This window comes from Choloepus didactylus, chromosome 10, assembly GCF_015220235.1.
Source record: "Choloepus didactylus isolate mChoDid1 chromosome 10, mChoDid1.pri, whole genome shotgun sequence".
Taxonomy (NCBI): domain Eukaryota; kingdom Metazoa; phylum Chordata; class Mammalia; order Pilosa; family Megalonychidae; genus Choloepus; species Choloepus didactylus.
In genome coordinates, this window is record NC_051316.1 from 17,756,615 (window position 1) to 17,776,107 (window position 19,493).

Sequence of the window (19,493 nt, forward strand, 5' to 3'; positions counted from 1 at the left end):
TTTCAGATTCTGACTCCAGTGACTTTCTCCTTAAGCATCTGTGGGTTCTCACTTAGCTCCTCTGGGGCAAACTATGGGCTTCATCTCTTAGCTTAGCATCTCCAAACATCTTTGTGTCTGCATCTCCAAGCATCTGGGTCTGTGTCAGCTCTGAGCTGTCTCTCCCTGAACTCTCTTAAGGACCCCAGTAAAATAATTAAGACCCACCTTGAATGGGTGGGGTCACATCTCCATGGAAACAACCTAATCAAAAGATCCCACCCACAAAAGGTCTGCCTCCGCAAGAGTGGATTAAAAGAACCTAATCTTTTATGGGGTACATAACAGATTCAAACCAGCAGTCTCCTAAAATCAATTCAGCGGAAACTTGTTTGCTCAATGTTTCATTCACTAACTGACCAATGTGCCAAAAGCACAATCCCTTTTTGGGTGTTGTTATATCCATTTAGGTGTCCTAGCTTTTCTGTTGTTGCTGTGCTTTGGGTATTTCAAGAATTTACAGTACTCATCCAAGAATACTTCTGGGTTATTTACTATCGGCAACATAAAGTTATCAAATTTGCAGCACTTTGCATATGATGAAATTGCTCCCTACCTTTACAAATGTCTTCTTCTAGGCTACCTACTTTTCAAACACTTTTTTTTTAAAGTTCAAAGTTTCTAGCCATAAATGTAATTGGTACAGGAGAAAAAAATTAAAACGGCAACCAAGAGAGGATACAAAGCCACTGGGGCTCACACACGCTGCTTGAAATTTCAAGTGGTCCTTAGGGTGTCGTTCCGCCACCCGACACTGGTGGCTTCTGGTTACCAGGAATGTTTCTGCAGTTTTTACCTGGTGCATATCCACAGAGAGCCTGAATGAGGAGAGGGGGAACCACATACAGGTCCCCTCTGTCAGGCCATGTCCCCTTCCACTAAACCCACCTTCCATTCAGCTGTGACCAGGCAAGCCCCGTGAAGTGTTAACATGCAAAGACAAATGCAAACCACACTTAGGACAGCTCCAATTTCCCCGAGAAGCATTCAACCCGTTCTCAGCCTAGCCCAGCTAAAAGGCCACTGCCAAGCTCACAAAAACACTAGAAAATGTCTTCTGGGTAACAAAAGTTACACTATTCTTTGCAGGGCTAAAAAAAGCAACGCCCCCAGCACCCTACAGTGTGGCAACGATGACACGAGCAAGGACACATTCACGGCTTGACATGGGTAATGAATGGGGCTGTGTTTTGGAAAAGCGTCTTTCTAGCTTGAGAGATGACAATATAAGGGCTAGAAACTGCTGGAAAATAGCTCTGACACAAAACATCTCAGCCCAAGCCTCAAAATTGCACCAGCACTTATTTGAGAGATTGCTGATGTGGATGCACATTGTCTTCTCTGATAAAAGAGAAGGGAAGAGACAGTGTGTTTGTGTTCCCTGTTTGCGTACATTTTTAAAGGGAAATGTTTGTGCCAAGCTGTCTATCCCTTCTGCAAAAAATAAATGTGTTAATTATAAATGACACTATCTTCCAACAGAAATAAAACTATGTGCCTGCTGGTTCAAAGAGCCAAGAACTGCTACTTTTAAATAAATGGGAATCTTATCTCCCTAAAGGTTGATCTTCCAGGCTGTTTAGCCCTAGGTATACTATTTTAAAAATTGAGTGCATGCTACCTCTGTGGTTTTGCAGAGTCGGTGAAAATCCAGCCCAGTTTGGACAGTGCGTTCCTGCGTAGCTTGAGGACTGTGGGTGAACACAAAGAGATGGTATCTTCATAAAACACCACAGGAAGGAGATCACTGCTTACCCAGGGGGGGCCAAGGGAGCTGGACAGCTTTGCAGGATGACACGTTTGGAAACCCAAGCCACGGCCCTCGGTTTCCAAAGCCAAGCTAGATCTGTAATTCTGCCCGGTCGAGAGCTTTGCTTTGACCCAGTTTCCCCTGCCCCTGCTATTCCTGACTGTGCAACCCGACGCCAAGACTCAGCATGGACTCACAGGGGCTCCATCTTACATTCAGCCCCAGAAACCCACCAGAGGACAAGGCTGGCTTGGAGAAAAAGAAGGATGGCATTGTCCGTAATCAAAAGCCAGCTGCCATGGGAAATATTACAACCATATACAACCTTAAACGTCCTGAGCTGATGTAAAAATCTGAAAATGTATATGCAGGCTGCAGTACAGAAACAGGTATCAAATGTGGGTCAGTTAAGGCAGTATTTTTCAATCTTGGGGTTGCAAACACCATTTTTAAATAAAATGCAACTGAATAAAAATATCAGGGTGCATCATGTGTAATTGAGGATGAGTGTGCAGCAAAACTTTGGTTTTAACGTGTGCATGTGTTGGGGGGTGTGTGTGCAGTTATCTCCATCAGAGCCTGAAAGCAACTAGGCATGAGACATGGAGCCAGGAGTCCTGGATGGCCGTGACATTTTAATATGCTAATAAAAATGTTTCCACTAATATTATGCATGTACTGAAAGCCCTCTGAAGCTTAGTTTTTAAAGACTACACTGACTTCCAAGTGCATTCCAGGTCAAACTTTGCCAAGAAGGGATATGAGGTGTATCATCTCAGGAAGTGATCTTGCAGCCCCAGCAGGGAGCCGCTGACCCCCCCACCCACCCACCCCATTTACAAAGGGGTCAGGCAGGGCCTCCTGGGCCAGCTCCCCAGCTCTCCCTACAGGCTCCGTCTAGAGCCAAGACACAGAAGAAGAGTTTCCTGCCCTCCCCCTACTGCCCCCCACATCATCCACAGTCCCAGATCTGCTGCAAGGGAAGTACCAGGCACCCACAAACTCCTGCCTACCTGCTGCCCCTGCCACAGCCTGGGAAAATAAAAAACCAGGCAATGTTTGTCATTGTATGCACACTCATTTAAAAGTAGAAACAAACAGTAAAACACCCACTTGTTTTTTGAAGAGGCATGTATAATGAATGTGTGTTCTAGGAAAGTGTATCAGAGTGTGTGTGTGTGTGCGCACGCTCAAGCGCAAAAGACAAAGAGATCTCGAGTTATATTTTTAATTTTTTTCTTTGTATTTTTCCTGTATGATTTCCTTAAGATGTATTACTACAGAACATGGGGAATAAATGCAGACAAGTGCCAAGAGAAAACAAAAGCAACCAGAGAGTACTAACATTTTAGGATCATCTTCTAGTTCTTTCTAGGCAGATTTTAAGTTCACTGCTTTTGTCGCTTAATGTGTCATGTCGATTTCCCAGGTCACTGAGTATATTTTATGTTATTCTTTTTACAGACAGACAAATAGAACCACGCCACCTTATTCTGCTGGTTCAAATTGTACCTGACTTTTCTACCTATAACACTGATAAATTTTATTTCAATAAATGCTTGCTCCTTTATATCTATGATTCCTAGGAGAAATTTCTAGAAGCTAAATTACAATGGTCGAATAGTGCACACATCTTTACAGTCTTTCAAACCCACTGACCTACTGCAACCTTGAGGTACGTGCATTAAAATGCCACACACAGAAAACTTACCTCTTTACAGGGCACCAGGTCAGACTCCCTGGGCTCGGATCTTAGTTTCACCACTTCCTGGCTGAGTGACCCCAGAAGCAAGGTTCTCATTCCCTCTGTTGTCAATGCCCCTGAATGTAAGAATCGTATAGGGCTACTGCCAGGATTAAGCAAAATGGGTATGTCATTTATAATGAGATCACCACAAACATCACTCTATCATTCTTTTCCTGTAACCACCTCCCCAGTCTCCAATCCCAGCCTTTCCATCAGAGACACCATTAGTTACTGCCTCAAATGTCTGCACAATTACTCTGAGTGAAAGAAGCTGGTCTCAAGGCTACAGACTGTACAATTCCATTTATATGACCTTCTGAAAAAGGCAGAACCATAAAGATGGAAAATAAATCAATGGTTGCCAAGGGTGGAGGGGAAGGGATCAATTACACCAGGGCATGAGATGATTTTTCAGGGTTATGGACATTTTTCATAGCTTGATTTGATGGTGGTTACACAACTACACGCGTTTATCAAAATTCACAGGATGGTACGTTAAAGGTGTACATTTTACTGTATAGAAATTATACTTGATAAATCTCACTTAAAAAAAAAAAAAACCCTGCAGAGGAGGAAGTCTCAGCCTTGTGGTCTGGTGTGCCAGGAGTTTACACTTCACCCTCAGCTACCTCCCCGTCTTTTCACTCACTCACTCGGTGGTCAGGCATTGACCGAACATCCTAACAGGCCAGGCCGGCCCCAGCCACACCACCCCAGACCCCCGTTCTCCAAACGGGCCCATCTGCAGATTCATTTAGGAAATCCTCCTCAGGTTTCCCCGGATCTGCCTTCTCCCTCCTCTGGGCAGCCTTCCCGGACCATCACCAAGTGAAAATTAATCCCTCCTTCCTTGACCAGGAAAGCTCTCAACTCTGGCTACACATTAAAATGACCTGGAGAGGCACCAAAAAAAAGAAATCACTGACCCGCAGCCACCTCCACTGCCACCATCACCCCCGCACCAATATCAAGAGATTCTGGTTTAACTGGTCTGGGATGAGGCCGGGAGGTTGTTTTGCTTTGTTTTGTTTTTCTAAAGTCCTCCAGGTTCAAAATCAACAAAGGGAGCCTCATACAGACCCTACAGACATAAAGTAGTAAGGACACAGGATGAATAGCCTTATGCCAACATATTCACCAACTTCAGTGAAATGGAAGGATTTCTTCAATCAGACAAATTACCAAAACTGACTCAAGAAGAAATAGGATATCTCCATGGTCCTGCATTAAGAAGGTAAATTCATAATTAAAAGCTTCCCCATAAAGAAGACTCCAGGCTCACATGGTTCCACTAGTGGACCACAAGAAGGAAAAAATAATGCCAATCCTTCAAAAACTCCTTTAAAAAGTAAAGGAAGAGGAAATATTTTCCAAACCACCATATGGGGCCCACATTACCCCAACACCCAAATCAGACAAAGATTACAAGAAAAGAAAATCTCCCTCATAAATACAGCTGCAAATATGCTTAACAAAACTTAAGCAAATCCAATCCAGCAACATATAAAAAGGATAATACATCATGACCAAGTGGGATTTGTGCCAGGAACACAAGGTTGGTTTAACATCCAAAAATCAATCACTGTAATTCACCATATTAACAAACAAAAAACACTAAAGAAGCAAAATGCTCATTATTTACAATCTACAGCATTATCTACATGAAAAATCTTAAGGGATTACAAACAAGCCACTCAAACTAATAAATGAATTTAGAAGGTCACAGGATAAATGACCAATGTAAAAAATCAATTGTATGTCTATACACCATCAAAGAACAATTGGAGAATAAAATTTTTAAAAATCTATTTATGATAGCATTCTAAAATAGGGAGTATGTTAGGATAAAACGTGATAAACTATGTATAAGACTTGTAATGGACAACTACAAAACACTGCTAAGAAAAATTAAGGAAGAGGAAAATAAATGGAGAGCTATTCCACGCTCATTGATTGGGAGATTCAGTATTGTTAAAATGTCAATCTACCCAAATTGATCTGTGGAGTCAGTGTAATCCCAGCCAAAATCCCAGCGGGCTTTTATTGTAGAGATTGACAAACCAATTTTACATTTAGGTGGAAATGCAAAGGACTAGGCTAGCCAAAACAATTTTGAAAAATAATTGAAATTGGAAGGCTCACACTACCTGACTTCAAGGGTTACTTTAAAGCAAGAGTTAAAGACACAATGTGGTATTGGGATGTACAGAGAATAGACATATCGATTCATGGGACAGAAGAAAGTCCAGAAACAAAGCCATACAGATACAGTCAATTAATTCTCAAATACAGTGCCAAGATAATTTAACAGGGAAAGGAGAGCCCTTTTAGCAAATGGTGCCATAACAAGCAGATATTCATATGCAAAACAACATATCTAAATCCTCAGCTCTTTCCATACATAAAAATCAGCTCAAAATGGGTCAAAGATCTGCACATGAAAGCTTAAACTATAACATTTTCAGAAGAAAGCATGGGAGAAAGTCTTTATGACTATGGGTTATGGTTTTGTCTTCTGTAAGACAAAAAGGCACAAACCATTACAAAGAGTTAATAAACTCAACTTCATCAAAACTAAAAAACATCTGTACCATGAATAAAATAAAAAGGCAAGCCACTGACTGAGAAAATACTTACAAAACAGATATCTGACAAAGGATAAGAATTCAGAATATGAAAACAACTCTTTCAACTCAAAAACAAGACAAGCCAACAAAAAAGTGGGCAAAATATCTGAACAGATACTTCACAAAAGACTACATACAAAATAGCAAACAAGCACATGAAAAGAGGCATAATTAAAACCTCAATGATACAGCACTAAAACAACACCCACTAGCATAGCTAAAATTAAAGATTGACAACAAGTGTTCACAAGGATGGGAAGAAACCGGAACTCGCAAACATTAGTGGCAGGAATGTCAAATGAGCCAACTACTTTGGAAAACAAGTTTGCCAGTTCCTTACAAAGTTAAACATAGGCTTAGTCAACAACCCTGCAATTCTACTCCTAGATGCTTACCCAAGAGAAATGGGGACATGTAAGTCCACAGTAAGACTTGTATCTGAATGCTCACAGCACTTTTATCCACAAGAGCCCCAAACAGGAAATAATCCAAATATCCATCAAGAGGTGAGTAAATAACTAAACCGTGATACACCCATACAATGGAATACTACTCAGCAATAAAAAGTATGAACTACCAAAGCACACAACAGCATGGAAGAATCTCCCAAACACTGCAGGCACGAGACAGTATATAATACAAGCTTCCACTGAAGGATCAAGGCTAATCTAGAATGATCTAATCAAAGCAGATCAGTGGTTGTCTGAGGCTGGGGATTGGAGGGGGATGGGAGTGAGTGCAAAGGGTCAAGAGAGAATTTTTGGAGGGTGACGGGAATGCTTTCTATCAGGGGTTGGCAAACTTTATATATCAAGCACCAGAGAGTAAATATTTCCAGCTTTGCAGGCCAAATGGCCTCTGTTGCCACTCTGTCGCAACAGCACAAAAGAAGCCACAGGTAACATGTCAACAACTGGGCATGGCCAGTTGACCTACAGACAATATAGTCTGCCAACCTCTGTTCTCTATCGTAATTATGGTGGTGGTTATGTGACCGTATGTATTTGACAAAACCTACTGACCTGTACTCTTAAATTGAGTACTCTCTATTGTACAGACCTTATTATACTTCATTGAAACTGATGAACAAAAATACCATTTCTATGCACCAGCTAATAGGACCCCATGTTAAAGAGCACCCCAGGCTGGTGTGAAGTGCATCCAGAGTTGAGAAGCTCTGCTCTGCCCCTTGGCGCACTGGGCTCTGTGTGGCTGCCCGGCCCATGTCTCGGTCCGTGGTTCTCAAATGGCAGCAAACATTGGAATCCCTGGCAGGACCTGTTAAAACGCAGACTGTTGGTCTGACACCCCATTTCTGACACGGCAGGTCTGGGGTGGAGCTGAGAATCTGCATTTCCAACAAACTCCAGGGAATACTGATGATTTGGGGAACATGCTTTCAGAACCCTCTCTCATGCATCTGGTGTTCAATAAATATGGAGTTAAGAGCCAGTATTGGAATTATAGTTAGGGTGACGTAATAGATGAAGTAATAAATGTAATATTAATGGGTTTTAGTAATAGATGGTGGTATTGGTAGCACAGCATTGTAAATGTAACTAATGCCACTGAACTGTACACTAATGGGTAAAAAGGAAAATTTATGTATAGATTACATATTTATATTAGCACAATAAAATAAAAACAGAAAAAAATGAAGTTCTGATACATGCTGCAGCACAGATAAACCTTGAAAACGTGATACCAAGTGAAAGAAGCAAGTCGCAAAGGACCACATATTGTACGATTCCATTTATATGAAATGTCCAGAATAAGCAAATCTATACGGACAGAAAGGACATTAGTGGTGGCCTAGGGCTGGGGGTGTGGGTAGGAATTTGGGGAGAAATGGGGAGTGGCTGCTAATAGGTATTAGATGTATTTTGGGCATGATGAAAATGTTGTACAATTGACTGAAGTGATGTTGTACAATTCTGTGAATTTACTAAAAAGCCACTGAATTTACACTTTAAATGGGAGAAATGTCGTCTATCTGAATTATAGCTCAAATAAACATGTCATTAAAAAATAAAAAGAATCAGAGTTGTGGATGAGCTCCAGGATTTCACTAATGACTGGGGCTTGCTGCGTATGAAACGCCAGGGCTAATATAAAAAGTAAAGTGCTCACAGCCCAGCTGGGGTGACTGACAAGCAACCATGCTTTCAGCAAGAGGAGACGGCTGCCCCCCAGTCTTGGGATCCGGCCAGGCCCACTGTGTTCCTGACCCCGGCACCCAGCCAGTGTGCCTGCCCCTGTTCTGCCTTCTGTCCTCTGCACAGCTGTCCTCTCATCTGGAAGGGACGACACTGTCGTGGAGCCTGGCAATTGCATCTTTCAAGGTTTCCCTCTGACTCCATCTTCAACTCACCTGCTAGGACCCACCTCTCCCAGGTTCCCAGCCACAGAGGCCCCTACATCTTAGCTGTCACAGGCTACCCAAATCATTCCCTGACAGGTTTGACCGGCAGGACTCTCTCATTGCAGACCCCGGGGTCAAGCAGGACCCAGCACATCATATAAACTCGGTAGAAGCTTCTGGAAGGACACTGGCATGGAGCAAAATCCCTTCCACTTTGCACAAGATCCCAATTCTTCTCACTCGTTTGGTATACCAAGCAATTGTCCCCACTCTCCCCCACTTCATCGGTTCTTCTCTCTCTGCTAGCTCGTTCCCTCTGGGGTACAAACCTTAAAAACAGACCTTCTCCCAACCCCAATGGCCCATTTACCTCCAGTCTCAGCTCTCCTTTAAAGCAAAATTCTCAAAAAGGTTATCCACTCCTGCTGTCCCGAGTTCCCCTCCTTCCCTTCTCTCTTAAATTCATTCTGATAATGTTTGTGCCCACTGCTCCACCCAAACAGCTTTGGTCAAGGTCACGAATGACCTCCAATCCCAAGGCCAAACCCAATGGTCAGTTCTCAGTCCTCACCTTACATGAGGTCCTTCCTCCTTGATGCGAGTTCTGCACATGACCTCCAGGACAGCCCCCACATCCGCCTGGGTTTTCTCCTACTGCCCTGGCTGCACCTTCTTGGACTCCTGGTTCCAGCCTCTGCCCCTGGACTTCCTTCTCATCTCCCTCCCCTCCAACTCCTTTGGTGCTCTCCTACTGATAGTTTTAAAAATATCACCTCTACACAGACAACTCTCAAGTTTAGACGTCTCTCCCAAATCCAGACTCATTTATCCAACTCACTCCTCAGCATCTCCACTTGGATGTCAACCGAGCTGTGAAATGTACCATCTTGAAAGCCGTGCTCCTGAAACTGCTCCATCTACAAACTTCTCCATCTCAAGGAGACAGTGATTCCATCCTTCCAGGTTGCCTGAACTACAAACTTTGGCATCATCCTGGGATCCTCTATGGCTCTAACACTCGTCATCAACTCCATAAGTCAGTCCTGTTTGCTCAGTCTTCAGAATGTACCAGAATCTGACTACTCCTCTCCACTTGAACTGCTGCTCCTCCCCCTCCCCGCGGCCCACCCTGCTCCAGCCGCACCTGCCTCCTGACGGGCCTCACCTGTGCCAGGCCATTCCCTCTGCCTGGATGTCCGCGGGTGCACTCCCCACTTCCTCCCTGCCACGGCTCAGGGGGCCTGGCCTGACCATCTGTTCACAAAGTTCAAACACCCCTGAGCTGTCAGAGGTCCTGGATCCCATACGTTCTTTCTCCATAGCACCATCGCCTCCCAACGTGTGACATAAGCTTATTTATCAAGTCCCCCATTGGCCCTCTATCAACTTCTACTTGATTGTAAGCTCCAAGTGGGAGGAACCTCAATCTCTGGGTTCCCTGAACAGAGAAAGTGCTTGATAAACATTGCTGGGGAAGCGGTAAAACTTCCATGAAGCTGTCTTATTTGAGAGTGGGAAAGGCCTTTACAGATTCTCCAATTCCTTCCTCTGGAGAACCTAAGATGTGGGGATAATCGGACACAACCTCACGGAGGGTGGAAAGTGCCAAGTACTGAATGCCCCAGACAGGGCAGCTTCTAGTTGGATGGGTTCGCCAAGATCCCTCGGAGGAGCAGGACTGAAAGAACGGATGGACCTGGTCTGAATGGGAAAGAGGACAGCACATGTTTACACACGGTCTGCTCACCAACAACACCACAATTAAACACTTTCCACGACCCTGCGCAGAGGTGACCCAATTTCAGAGCGAGGCCACTAGCTTCTCGGGCAGTGACAGCAGCACCCTGCCCATCCCCACTCTGGGCCACAAGAAAACGCTAATAAACGACAAGAAACAAATGCTCAAATGCATAGGAAGAACAAATGGGGCCATTGAGGGCCTCTCTACAGCACAGTCTTAACAAGAATCAGCAAACAAAAATCCAACAGGGAACTCACCATCATCCACATAAAACCAAAGACACATACACAAGCTAAGAGAGCCAAACAAATACCTGCATTTTAGATCAAAGCAATTTATACTTGGGATGTTAAAACACTTCCAATTTCTTGCAAAAGGACAAAGAGGAAGAGCAAAAAAAAAGTAGAATTCCTGGCAACTTTTACTTTTTACTTTCCTGACTTCTGTGCTCTTTGTATCACTGGGTTCTTTTCGGTTAGCATAGATTAAGGTTATTTAATGCATGCTCTACTAAAGGAAAGGAGAAAACTAACAAAGCGACCGCTGAAAATGAATGAAACTTCCAGTGGTAAGTCATCCAACTGGCAACGGGAATCGTGCCCAGAGCAGCCTCCGAGCCCATCTTTGCCTTTCATTTCTGTTTCCAAGTCTCAACGAAGGAAACATCTTTCCCCACTCGAAATAAGGACTGAGCTGAGAGCCCAACACCCCCAGGAAATCAGGCACAGACTACCGCAGGTTAACTCTTCTGTGGCTGGCATACACCGTTACTCAAACTCTCAGGGTTTCAGTCTTCCTGCCCTATCAGGGAGGTGTGGGGTGCTGACTTTTATCTCTTCAAGGCCCACAATGCACATATTCAGAGCGCCAGTAACTACTGATGCGTGACTGTCTCATTTAAACCAAACCTCTGTTAACAAGTTGTGCAGAATATGAATTCCTACAAATCCAATCCTATTTTAAAGGCCCTAGGAAACGAAATTATCTCGTGGAAATGCCCTTTTAAAATATTAGTTTTATAGTTACAAAAATAATTATAGTTATTGTAAAATCAACCATGGAGAAGTAAATGGGGGGGGGAGTGAAAGTCCCCCTCCCTGCCTCCCTCTCCCCTCCCCCACTCCTACTTCCCTCCCCCAATACACACACACACACACACACACACACACACACACTCACACACAGCTCTCTCTCCCACCCCTACTGCTAACTGCTGACTGTTGATTTTGCTCAGGGCTGGGTCCCTGGTTTCTCCAACAGGACGTGGTCTACTGGTCGACAGCAGCAGGTGCTCAATATTCAGCTGCTGAATAAACGGTATGTTCCTCCAGATCTTTTTTCTGCATTCTAAGTGGGCACTCAACTGAACCTGAATGGGATCCATTCATACATTCTGTACCAAGGAAGGATGCTTCCACTTAATGTGTTGACACATTTTTAAAGTAAGCCTTTGAATTATTTCATAACATGAAGCATCTTATGGTATTTTTTTTTTTGTGGGGGGGAGATGACTGTGGTTATTAAATTATTCGGTTATTTCAAAATTCTCTTTATTACAGAGAATTGTGAAACGTCACGGAAGCGGGGCAAACAGAATAATAACCCCCAGGTACCCACTCCAGACCCAAGAACCACCCACAAAATGGACAATCGTATCCCATCCACATCCCTCCCGCCTCCCCTCTCCATACTAATTTGAAGCAAATCCCAAACATCTCGTCAACTCCTCTGCAAATACTTCAGTATCTATGGATAAAGGATGAAGATTATTATATAACCATGTTATGAGTATTAAGCAATACAATAATTCCTTAAAATCATCATTCAGTCAACACATTTCCAATTGTCTCATAAATATCATACATTTTCTAAACGAATGGTTCCTGGCTCAAGCACTGCTCTGTGAGCTCTCTATCAAGCTCTGCCCCAAATCTGCAACCCTAATGTTCCATATAGAAGCGATTCTTGGGGGGAAGAAAAAGTTGGGGGGAGAGGGCGGGTGTGCAGTCGCTGCTTTCCCAGGCAGTATCTAAGATTCTAGGCTGACGAATGGGGCCCAGTCACACGGGAGGCTCACACGGGCAGGTGTGTTGGGGAGCGGGACACATCCCCAACCCTGAAGCCTGTCCCCGACAGGATGGTCCCTTGGGTGGGGTGGACTGTCTGCTGGCTATAAGCACCTGGTGTGGCACCTCCAGGTAAATTTAAACGGGAGAATCAGACCAGGTGGAAAGTGAACCTGCCTGAAAACACCATCCTGGTTTCCAGGGGTGACCCACTCGTGCGCCAAATCGGCAGCTACTTCCTCCTAATAAATTTCTACTTTCCCCCCAGAGCCTGGCACCTTGATGGCAGGGAGGCTGGCAGAGGCTGAGAGTTATGCTGAGATCCCACTAAGCCTCTCCCTGCCCTGCTCTGGGTGACACCCGAAACCTGGGATGCCTGGGAGAGACCAAGGCCATTGGATGGCACGGGCGACTCCACGGAAGCCAAGCGGTGCCAGAGCACCTGCTAGGCCCAGCGCCAGACCCAATGCCAAGGCAGGCCAGGAGACTAGGCCACTTCCACTCAGCACATTTCCTTCTGATCTTCTATCTTTCCTTCTGGAATCTTGGAAGTTAAGAGAAGCTCCTCGGCCCCCAACTGGGAATTGCAAAGACAAGATGGCAGCCTTTCTCCCCAAAACCACCCTTGACAAGTCAGTCCGGTAGGAAAGGGCCGAGGGTGAGTTCATTTTTACTAGGCCCATTTCACCCCACAGCCAACTGCTCTACTGGGTGGTTCGCAGATCAGCCCAGGGGGCTGGGGACTCAGGGCACAGGGAGCCCAAGCAGGAGGTACCCAGATCCACTTCACTACCCCACACCTTCCCAAGAGTTCTTTTAACCAAGCAAATTATTAACACAATGGGAGAGATGTTGTAAATTAAACTAAGAAGCAGTTTCACTTCCATAACCAGCAAGGGCAGTGTGGCAGGTCTAATTTGGGGATACCTGGGGTGGGGTCACAGGTCTCAGCTGACAACTGAGGAGCTCTGGCCCCAGGCTCAGCACACAGGTCCCTGGAGTCAGGAGGAGGCTGTGAGCCTCCCCCAGCCCCACCACCCAGCCCCCACCACCAGAAAGCGACCCAGAGGGAGGGGCAGGGAGGACTCTGCCTGTCCTCCCAGAAGCACAGAGGATGGAAAACCATTCATCTTCGCAATGCGTTATTGATCAGGCCAATGTACTGGCTTCCAGCAGGCAGCCCCTCCCTCCTCACTCAGAGTCAGCCGTAAGCAGGTGCTCCCCAAGCACCAGCCTCAACACCCCCACCCGGTGTGGGGAAGACAGCAGGAAGAGATCCACCTCCCACAATCCACTATGCAGATAAAGATCAGTCAACAAGGAGGGGATCAAAAGGAGATGATGTCACTGAAGGACATCTCCCATCTTCCAAACGCACTGGACAGCAAGGGCGGGTGCACAGCCCAGCCGGGTGCACAGCCCAGCCTGCAATTCATGAGCATGAGGGGAGGGGCTCTCAGCACACACCCGGGAGCATCACCCAGTCACTGGGGAGCACGCCAGGGGGCTCCAAAGACTCCAGCTTTCAACAGGCTGCGTGTGCTATAATATGGAGACTAGACTGGCTTACGAGTGGGTGGCTGGATGAATTAAACACCCCTATATCAGAGGTCAGACAGAGGCACGAAGCCAGTCCTCCCCCTTCCGTGCCAGCCTGGCATTCCTTTAGCACACTGCAAGGGAAGGACCCCCGGACAGGACTGCCTCCTAAAAACAGCAGCTTGTTTATTCTTCTTGATCTGTCTGATGTGTTGGGTATACAGCCAGACAATTTTGATTAGTCTGGTCGTCTGGCCTTCTCAGAGGACAGTCCTTGCCCAAGGAACATCTCGGGATGCCCTCCACCATCCCATCGTTACTGAAAAACTGGGAAGGCATTTCTATCTGGGTGATAGCACAGATGCTGGGGGACTCGGAGCAAGCCTGTCCTATTCTTCTGTCCCATGCACTGTTATCTGGGACATAATGTGTGCAGACACCAACCGTTAACAGGACAATCGGGGCTTTATCACCACTGTATGAGGAACCTGGCCCTGGCCACGTTTTTGGAGTTGCAGTTAAACATTTCCAAACCACATCACATCTCTCGACCAGCCGGGCACCCCCTCACCCCCACCCCAGGCCTGGGCAGGTATGAGACCATGGGGCGGGCAGGGGGTGGGTGTGTGTGTGTGTGTGTGTGTGTGTGTGTGTGTGTGTGTGTGCTTGCATTTCACCACCAGGAAAGGAAACTTCCTTTCCTTTTGCACGCAGCAGATTCAAATGGACTCAAAACCAGAGGGATGGACACTCAGCCACAGACCCTAAATCGCTGCCCCTACTGCCTGGGCCTCGCCACCCACCCACGGGCCTGAAATCTGCTCCACAGAAAGTGGAGGTTTTTTGAACACAAAAGCCAAGCAATTTCATGGGGCCAGAGCTGCAGAAAGCTGGGTGCCCCGGTCTCCCCTTTGACAACAGACCTTGCTTTCAATGAACTGCCCACCTCCAGACTCCCATCGACCTACCCAATCCCAACCCCAAGACACTAAAGAAAATAAATAAAAAAGAAACCCACGCGCTCAAATACCCTTGACATGTTTTCACTGGCAAAACCCCAGTCAATTCGGCTCCCCGCAGCTAAGCGGGCTGCAGCAACAGGTGCAGCCCGGAGCCGAGGCCGGGGATTCGACTCTGCTCTTCCAAATTAATACCGCCGAAGCTCCCGAGGAAACCGAGGACGGCGGGGTCGGCGCCAACGCCAGCAGGACCCAAGGCGGTGGCGGCGGCGGCCGGCGACCTGCCCCCACCTGTCTGAGTGCGCCACCGCGGGGCCCGCGTCACAGGGGCCTTGGCCTCTCCACGGCCGAGACCGAAGCCGCCAGGGCTCCCTGCCCAGCCGCGGCGGCCCCAGGCTGACCCAGGGCGCGGCGGAACCCACGGGGACCGGGCCTGGCCGCCCGGGCTCGCGGGCTGCTCCCCGAGGGCCCGGACTCGGGGGCGCCACCCCCCAGGGGGCCACCTGCGCGCGCCAGGGCCGGGACCTGGGCCGGGCAGAGGGGGGTTCCTGTAGCGCGACCCCTTCCCTCACCGCGCACCTGCCCCGATCTGGCCCCGCCAAACCCGCCGGGCCTTGGCGCTTACCTGCGAGCGGGGCCCCTGCGTCCTGCGCGCCGGCGGCCGAGCGGCTCCCGGCGGCGGCAGGATCGGTGCCCGCGCCGCGGCCTCGGCCAGCTCGGGCGCCAGGAATGGCGGCGACGCGAGCGCGGGCGGCGGCGGCGGTGGCCCGGGGCGCCCGGCTCGAGAGAGATCGGGCGGCAGCGACAGCGACTGGGGATGCTGCGGCGCTGGGAACGCGAGCGCGGAGACCGGCGCGGGGAAGGAGAGCGCGGAGGAGGGCGCGCGGCAGGCCCCTCCCCCCGCCCCTTTCCTCCGTCCCCTCCTCCCTCTCCTCTCCTCTCCCTTCTCTCCCCTCCTTCCCCCTCTCTCTTTCCCCTCCTCTTCCTCCTCCCCTTCCTCCTCCCCCTCCCCGTTCTCTCTCCACCTCGCTCCACACCTTCCCCCCGCCCATCTCCTACCTCATCTCCCTCCCCTCCCGCTCCTTCCTCTGGCCAGGTTCAGGCGGTCTCTGCTCAATCCAGCGTGGGTCCGGGGCACCCAGTTACCCCTTCTCATCACCACCTCTCAACGGACCAGGTTGCCCCTCTGGGAGCCTGACCCCACCCTCCCCTGGATCCCCACTCCTCACCTTTTCCTTCAACCCCAGGATCTGCTGCCAATTCTCCTGGGAACCTGACCTACCAGGAGGGGCAAAGCCTATAGGGACCTCCTTCGCTTCTAAGTACTGCTGGGGCCAGAGCATTCCAAGCCATGCCCCCTCCCGTTCCTCTTGAGCGGGACGTCAGGACCTCCCCCGGTCTTGATTTTCTGCAGCCCTTCTACGCCCCCATGCCAACGGTTTGCTAAATGTGCTGCGCCACAGTCATTTTCCATACTAGCGGGCAAAGAGTTTCCAGTGTGGTCTCGGGCGAGACATGTGTGTGATCAACCCTAGGGTTTGGAGACCTGGGGTCCCTGAGAAGATGGTGTTTTTCCAGGCCCCCTCCCTTCCCCACTCAGACAGCAACTGGTTGGAGAGGGACGCGGTTCCCGATTCAGCCACCCAGGGTTTCCCCCAAGTGAGAAGGGTCAGCAGTGCCCCCCTCCGCCTTCCTGAGCTGCAGGACGCCCTGCGGGTGACCCTGAGGTTTCTTTCCTACCCACCACAGGCTGCTTGAAGCCAGAACTTCAGAGGGTTTTTAAAAAATGATGCAGTTTCAAAATGATCAGTTAACTGTCCAAGAGACATGGAGCTCTCATCAGCGGCCACCTGCCTGGACATGGGGCCTGGCCAAAGCTAAGATGGTGAAGCCAATGCCCGAGGTGCCCAGCATGGATAAGGCTGGGGAGGGAGCTTCTCCCCTTCTCCCAGGCTGGGTGGAGGTCATGACCTTAGGCACCCTCCCTCCAGCTGAGGAGTTTGGATCTGGAATCTGAGTTTAACCTTTGGCTTCACCACTTCTAAAGTGACCTTGAGCGGCAGCCTCTCGTTTGTCCCCAACGTGCCCACAGAGGGGGACCATCCCCTAGGGTTACAGGAGCATCACAGCAAGGCACCCATCGCCATGTGTAGCATGGTCAGCTTCAGTGCCCGAGACTGTTAAAGGAAAGGCATGGAGTAGCTGTCCTGTCCAATTCTCCTCCAGCTGTAGGAGTCCATGGATCTATGTCTTCCATCTCATTGGTGTTAAAATTGCACAGGAACAGAGAAGGGGACCCCAAGAATAGATGCAAACATAGGATCAATAAAAAAGTGTTCCGGAGATAGCTGAGATGGCTCTCCTTTATCCTTCACTAGTCAGAAACATCTAGAACATCATGCCCTTTCTGGGTGTTGAAGGACAGCAGCCAACACACCATGGGAGTAGAGTAGACACGATGGGAGCCTTCAGCCTGGAAAACCAAAGTATGGTGCACAAGAGGCAGGAATTCAAAGATTTGCCAAACTGTCTGGGAAAGAAGGATTACCCTCTTGGGTTCTGAAGGGCAGAATGAGGACAGACGGGTGGAAATTAAATTAGAAAGCAGAAGAGCCGGTCCCTCATTACCAGTGGGGGTCACTGCAGGGAAAGTGCCGGAAGATTCTGCAGCAGGGAGGAGGCTCGTCTCCATGGCTGCTGAAACCTCTGCCAGCTTGTAGATCCATATGTTCTTTAATAAGGTATAAAGCAATGTTCTGCTTGGCCCACAGCCCTCCCCAGTTCCCTTTGCAGAGAGGTAGGGTGGTCCTAATTGAGGTTAGGGTATAAGCCCTGGCTGTATGACCCGTGACAGTCACTAAATCTCTCTAAGCCTGTATCCTAACTTGTGCAAGGTGGGGAGTGAGAAGGAATTAAATGAGATGGATAGCAGGCTTTCCACCACCCGTGGCACGTGGGAGAGACTCCAGACACGTGGGCTCCTTTCCCAGTTCCCTTCTTTCAAGCATATTCACCCAGCTCACACAGGATTAACCAGTTCCTCTCTGTGGCAGTTGTTTTAAATTGTATTATATTATGGAACATTTTAAACACGTGCATAAGAATAGCAAGATGAGCTGCCATGCCCATGTAGGGGAGCAATTTTGTTTCATGTCTGACCCACTCACTTCCCCCTTCCCAGTATTAATTAGAAGCACATCAAAGGCATCCTTTCAACAGACTTGTTTTCAAGTTTCCTCAGAAATGCTGAGTGTTTCGCTGCTGAGGTCACATTTTGTAAAGTTTCTCTGCATTTCCCATTCAGAACATTGACATCATCTGGACATAGATGAGCATGGTCCCCGAAGACGGTGATATTTAAATCCCAGTTGAAAAACAAACTCAGGTTTGGCAATTTATGTGGCACAAATAGCATTCTGCTTCAAACATCACTGGAGCTGAAGCAAAAAAAGACTCCTGATTTCTCTACTCTGGGGCCAGGGGTATACAGTGGAGCATATGTTATGTAGGTGGCAGCTGGGCACAGTTTTCAGCTCATCCAAATGAGGAATATTTAAGCCACAGAGGAAAGGTTTTCAATACTAGTTCAAAATATTGCTCTTCACCTGTAAAGCTTTAGGCCCCTAGACTAGCTCATAAGCCCCGGGAGGGGAAGTTTTCACACAGTGAGCTAGTAAAGGGAATGAGTGGCTGTCCCTGGAAAAAAGCCTTCCCGCCCCCCACCACCTCCAGGGGCTGAAGTCATGTCTGGGGAACCTGTGGCTGCTTCCGGGCCTGCCAGCACCTTCCAGGAGAAGTCTGGGGCAGTGCCTTTTAATGTGACCACAAAGCACTCTTCAGATGCAGAGATGCCTTCTGCAGTCAGTCATTACTGCTTTGCCTGCTGATTCCCTAACACCCACCCCCACCCCTTCACTGTCGCCCACCCGCCCACCCCCCCCTGTAAACCCCTTTAGGAATGTGACTGCTTGAGCCTGCCTCCCCGGTCAGCCCCTCTAAATTAGAGTCCTCACTGGCCTCCATGCACCAGCTCTTATCTGAGCTCCTTCGTCAGCTGGAGAGGGAAGCTGCAAAGGATTCTGGGGGTTCTGGCATCTCCCCATGCCCCTAGGACCCTCCCATGTCACTGCTGCTTCAGGAGCCCCCACAGGACTTGGAGGATTTTTTACTTTCAAGCCACCGTTGGAAATTTAAGATTGCGCTGGCAGCAGCTTGTCAACGAAGTCCTTACCGAGACAGCGGCATTATTCTTTGCATCCCCGTGCAGTATTTTAGCTGTCAAACCGCTAAGTACTAACTAAATCCGCTTAAGAGTATAATCTAACCCTCACACACACTTATCTCCGCTCTCTCAATGTCTCCAGGAGTGCTGCATGATTTACCAAGCCGCCCTCTGCAAAACTTATGAAGTGTGAATATTCTAGAGAACTGTACTGGCAAAAGCAGCTGACCACTATCCCATTTCAAATCAGGGGAGAGTCTCAGAAGATGATGGACAGATGAACATAGATGCTAATTTGCTCCCTCTATCCTGTCATCATTAGCTTAATTAGTGCCTGCTTGTCCTCTACCAACCTGCAACCAGCAATGCCTTCCTGATCTTCAAATGACTGATGCCACCAGCTGCCGGGGCCATGGGACAATTCCTGACACCGTTGCCTGC

The 19,493-nt window shown here is 48.2% G+C and overlaps 1 protein-coding gene across 4 annotated transcripts in view; it reads right to left on the minus strand.

The window, feature by feature from the left end:
• Positions 1-15,684, minus strand: part of SEMA4D (semaphorin 4D) — a 174,070-nt gene extending 158,386 nt beyond the window's left edge. For all 4 annotated transcript variants that reach the window (XR_005219085.1, XM_037850983.1, XM_037850982.1 and 1 more), the window contains exon 1: positions 15,456-15,684. The gene's annotated coding sequence lies outside the window, so the exon portion shown is untranslated. The remainder of the gene's footprint in view (positions 1-15,455) is intronic.
• Positions 15,685-19,493: the final 3,809 nt, after the last annotated feature.